Source organism: Oncorhynchus keta, unplaced genomic scaffold, assembly GCF_023373465.1.
Source record: "Oncorhynchus keta strain PuntledgeMale-10-30-2019 unplaced genomic scaffold, Oket_V2 Un_contig_16448_pilon_pilon, whole genome shotgun sequence".
In the NCBI taxonomy this organism is placed as follows: domain Eukaryota; kingdom Metazoa; phylum Chordata; class Actinopteri; order Salmoniformes; family Salmonidae; genus Oncorhynchus; species Oncorhynchus keta.
Genome location: NW_026279921.1, coordinates 4,577 through 10,000, shown reverse-complemented (window position 1 = coordinate 10,000; position 5,424 = coordinate 4,577). Strand labels below are relative to the sequence as shown.

The window sequence follows — 5,424 nt, the reverse complement described above, 5'->3', positions numbered from 1 at the left end:
AATAATGTACAGCGTGCTAGCTCAGGCTCCCTTAATAATGTACAGCGTGCTAGCTCAGGCTCCCTTAATAATGTACAGCGTGCTAGCTCAGACTCCCTTAATAATGTACAGCGTGCTAGCTCAGGCTCCCTTAATAATGTACAGCATGCTAGCTCAGACAGACAGACAGACAGACAGACAGACAGACAGACAGACATCTCCTCTATTATCCCATTGGCGAAGAGGCTAATGGAGCTTTGACTCAGCTACGATGTTTCCTGGACTGTACTGGGCCCACTGGGCTCCACTGTACTGCCGTTTCCAGCCCAGCCATTGTAAAGGCATTCTGTCTGGTGAAACTGAGTCAGAATGGAGCCCTTAGTCCCACTCCCCAGTAGCAACATCAGAACACTGAGACCATGACACCATTTTCATAAATAGTTTTAATTTAAATATTCAACACTACCTAAAAAGAAAGAGTTTCCAGAAACACTGATAATGCACAGAGCAGTGTAATATAATTATGTATGTAGTCCAAGGGCATTGCTATGTTCAGTTTCACTCAGGTTTGATTGACAGCCTCTGTATGTTAGTAATGAGACGAGCCGTTATAGAGCACCAGGGATAGAAGTGGACTGGGGAGGAAGGGATCACAACCTTAAAAATAAACACCTACTGGAGGAGGAGAAGATTTTTTAAAAACTGGAGAAATCTCTCTCTCTCTTCTCTGTTCCCCTCCTCTCAGTTTCTGTTTCCCCATCCATCTCCTTCTTCTCTCCACTCCTCCCTCCCTCCTCCCTCCTCCCTCCCTCCCTGCCCTCCCTCTCCCCTCCCCCTCCCTCCACTCTCTTTCTAACTAAATAGTTCTATGAATAGCAGTGTGTAATTTGTAATGGCCTGGAGGCAGAATTCATGAAAAGCGATTTTCCCAGCTATTAGGGAATTTGTCATTTTAGAGAAGGTGATATTTTTAGAAATGGATCAGGGGGTGGATTAATAATCCTGTATGAATGGATCAGGGATAGATTAATAATCCTGTATGAATGGATGAGGATAGATTACTAATCCTGGATGAATGGATCAGGGATAGATGAATAATCCTGTATGAATGGATCAGGATAGATGAATAATCACTGTATGAATGGACAGGGATAGATGAATAATCCTGTATGAATGGATCAGGGATAGATTAATAATCATGTATGAATGGGATCAGGGATAAATGAATAATCCTGTATGAATGGATCAGGGATAGATGAATAATCCTGTATGAATGGATCAGGGATAGATGAATAATCCTGTATGAATGGATTTAGGGATAGATTAATAATCCTGTATGAATGGATCAGGGATAGATTAATAATCCTGTATGAATGGATCAGGGATAGATGAATAATCCTGTATGAATGGACAGGGATAGATTAATAATCCTCTGTATGAATGGGATCAGGGATAGATGAATAATCCTGTATGAATGGATCAGGGATAAATGAATAATCCTGTATGAATGGATCAGGGATAGATGAATAATCCTGTATGAATGGATCAGGGATAGATGAATAATCCTGTATGAATGGATCAGATAGAAATAATCCTGTATGAATGGATCAGGGATAGATTAATAATCCTGTATGAATGGATCAGGGATAGATTAATAATCCTGTATGAATGGATCGAGGGATAGATTAATAATCCTGGATGAATCAGGGATAGATTAATAATCCTGGATGAATGGATCAGGGATAGATTAATAATCCTGTATGAATGGATCAGGGATAGATTAATAATCCTGTATGAATGGATCAGGGATAGATTAATAATCCTGGATGAATGGATCAGGGATAGATTAATAATCCTGTATGAATGGATCAGGGATAGATTAATAATCCTGTATGAATGGATCAGGGATAGATTAATAATCCTGTATGAATGGATCGGGATAGATTAATAATCCTGGATGAATGGATCCAGGGATAGATTAATAATCCTGTATGAATGGATCAGGGATAGATTAATAATCCTGTATGAATGGACTGGGATAGATTAATAATCCTGTATGAATGGATCAGGGATAGATTAATAACTCTGATGAATGGGATAAGGGATAGATTAATAATCCTGTATGAATGGATCAGGATAGATTAATAATCCTGTATGAATGGATAAGGGATAGATTAATAATCCTGTATGAATGGATCAGGGATAGATTAATAATCCTGGATGAATGGATCAGGGATAGATTAATAATCCTGTATGAATGGATCAGGGATAGATTAATAATCCTGGATGAATGGATCGGAGCGATTAATAATCCCGTATGAATGGATCAGGGATAGATTAATAATCCTGGATGAATGGATCAGGGATAGATTAATAATCCTGGATGAATGGATCAGGATAGATTAATAATCCTGTATGAATGGATCAGGATAGATTAATAATCCTGTATGAAAGCATCATTATCTATCCAGTGCTTCTGCCTCTTTCGTTGAAAAGAGAGAGAGACCACGACTCATCTTCAGAAGGCAAGAGGAGCGCTGTACTGTAAACCTCTGTCAATAGGGGACACACAAACACGCTAACTTTTCTTGACACAATGACATCCCTGCATCTGTTGAAGGAAACAGTGTTGTGAGATTGTCATGCCGGTTTATGTTGTTCCCATACGAAGTCCCTGTGAATTAAAGCAGTAGGATTTACCTGGTGAGTAGTTGTATCTCAGCATCAAGGGAGGATGACAGGGTGGTGATGATGATGATGATAGTGGTGATGATGGTGGTGACGGTGACGAAGATGAAGCCAATGCCAGTAACCATGGAAACAGCCTCTGCGATGCAACTGGAGATGTAAATTGATGAAGGTGTAAAACAAGATGTTACAATTATGAAAACAGTGTGTGTGTGTGTGTGTGTGTGTGTGTGTGTGTGTGTGTGTGTGTGTGTGTGTGTGTGTGTGTGTGTGTGTGTGTGTGTGTGTGTGTGTGTGTTACTGTGTGTGCGTGTGTGTGTGTGTGTGTGTGTGTGTGTGTGTGTGTGTGTGTGTGTGTGTGTGTGTGTGTGTGTGTGTGTGTGTGTGTGTGTGTGTGTTAGTCTGTGTGTGTGTGTGTGTGCGTAGTCTGTGTGTGTGTGTGTGTGTGTGTGTGTGTGTGTGTGTTGTGTGTGTGTGTGTGTGTGTGTGTGTGTGTGTGTGTGTGTGTGTGTGTGTGTGTGTGTGTGTGTGTGTGTGTTAGTGTGTGTGTGTTAGTGTGTGTGTGTTAGTGTGTGTGTGTGTGTGTGTGTGTGTGTGTGTGTGTGTGTGTGTGTGTGTTGAGTGTGTGTTAGTGTGTGTGTGTGTGTTAGTGTGTGTGTGTAGTGTGTGAGTGTGAGTGAGTGTGAGTGTGAGTGTGAGTGTGTGTGTGTGTGTGTGTGTGTGTGTGTGTGTGTGTGTGTGTGTGTGTGTGTGTGTGTGTGTGTGTGTGTGAGTGTGTGTTAGTGTGTTAGTGTGTGTGTGTTAGTGTGTGTGTGAGTGAGTGTGAGTGAGTGTGAGTGTGTGTGTGTGTGTGTGTGTGTGTGTGTGTGTGTGTGTGTGTGTGTGTGTGTGTATGTGTGTGTGTGTGTGTGTGTGTGTGTTTGTTAGTGTGTGTGTGTGTGTGAGTGTGTGTGTGTGCTCTCTCTCCACTCACCTCCCCACCAGTAGGAACTCCCCAACCAGGTGTTTCCGTCTCATTGCCATCAGTATGCAGCGTACAGTCATCCCCCGCAGAAACACGCCACCACCCGAGCCTTGGGCAGGTGTCCTCTCAGCTTCTCCAGCAGCTTGTCAAAGTTGTGCTCCCCTGCGTTGCTGTAGATCTTATCCGAGTGAGCGATACAGATCCCCTCTCTAGCTGCCAGTTCCTTAAAGGCTTCCATACCACTCTCACCATAGTTACCTATAGACAGAGACATTCACAACAGAAACATTATAGACATTCATATGTTATAGTATGTGGTGGGTAGTGTAGTGTCAGACAAAACACACTATGTAGGAGACACTCCATCCTAGGAGGACGCGTCAACTGAGTCCATGGGCTGTGCTGCCAAGCCTTGATAATGGCATCAGGTATCAAGCTGACCAAAGCGCCTGCTGATGTTTGGTTTGGGATCTTTCGTTTTGGGGCCTGTTGCGTTATCTCTGGGGGAGAAGTTTTCTTGGTTTAAATCCACTACCGGTAAAAAGTTTTGTCTCCTCATTCAAGGGTTCTTCTTTATGTTTTACATTGTAGAATAATAGTGAAGACATCAAAACTATGAAATAACACATATGGAATCATGTAGTAACCAGAACAGTGTTAAACAAATCTAAATATATTTTATATTTGAGATTCTTCAAAGTATTCACCCTTTGCCTTGATGACAGCTTTGCACACACTTGGCATTCTCTCAACCAGCTTCATGAGGTGAGACAACTGAATGCATTTCAAATAACAGGTGTGCCTTGTTAAAAGTTAATTTTGTGGAATTTCATTTTCTTCTCACTGCGTTCAATTGTATTGTGACAAGGTAGGGTGGTATACAGAAGATAGTCCTATTTGGTAAAGACCAAGTTCCTATTATGGCAAGAACAGCTCAAATTAGGAAAGAGAAACGACAGTCCATCATTACTTTAAAACATGCAGGTCAGTCAATCAGGAACATTTCAAGAACTTTGTAAGTTTTTCAGTCGCAAAAACCATCAAGCGCTGTGATGAAACTGGCTCTCATGAGGACCGCCACAGGAAAGGAGGACCCAGAGTTACCTCTGCTGCAGAGGATAAGTTCATTAGAGTTACAAGCCTCAGAAATTGCAGCCCAAATAAATGCTTCACAGAGTTCAAGTAACAGACACACCTCAACATTAACTGTTCAGAGGAGACTGTATGAATCAGACCTTCATGGTCGAATTGCTGCAAAGAAACCACTACTAAAGGACACCAATAAGAAGAAGAGATTTGCTTGGGCCAAGAAACATGAGCAATGAACATTGGACTGGTGGAAATCTGTCCTTTTGGTCTGATGAGTCCAAATTTGATATTTTTGGTTCCAACCGCCGTGTCTTTGTGAGACAGAGTAGGTTAACGGATGATCTCCATCCGGACAATCAGGACAATGACCCAACACACCTCCAAGCTGTGTAAGGACTATTTGACCAAGAAGAAGAGTGATGGAGTACTGCATCAGATGACCTGGCCTCCACAATCCCCTGACCTCAACCAAATTGAGATGGTTTGGGATGAGTTAAACTGCAGAGTGAAGGAAAAGCAGCCAGTTTTGAGGTTTGATTCACTATTATTCTACAATGTAAAAAATAGTTAAAATAGAGAAAACCCGTTTAATTAGTAGGTGTCTAAACTGTTGACAGGTGTAATTATAGTGTAATTATTTACGTTTAATTTAGTAGGTGTGTCTAAACTGTTGACAGGTGTAATTATAGTGTAATTATTTACGT

The 5,424-nt window shown here is 41.5% G+C and overlaps 1 pseudogene; it reads right to left on the bottom strand.

The window, feature by feature from the left end:
* LOC127919359 (metabotropic glutamate receptor 5-like) overlaps nucleotides 1–3,889 on the bottom strand; it is a 91,633-nt pseudogene extending 87,744 nt beyond the window's left edge.
* Nucleotides 3,890–5,424: the final 1,535 nt, after the last annotated feature.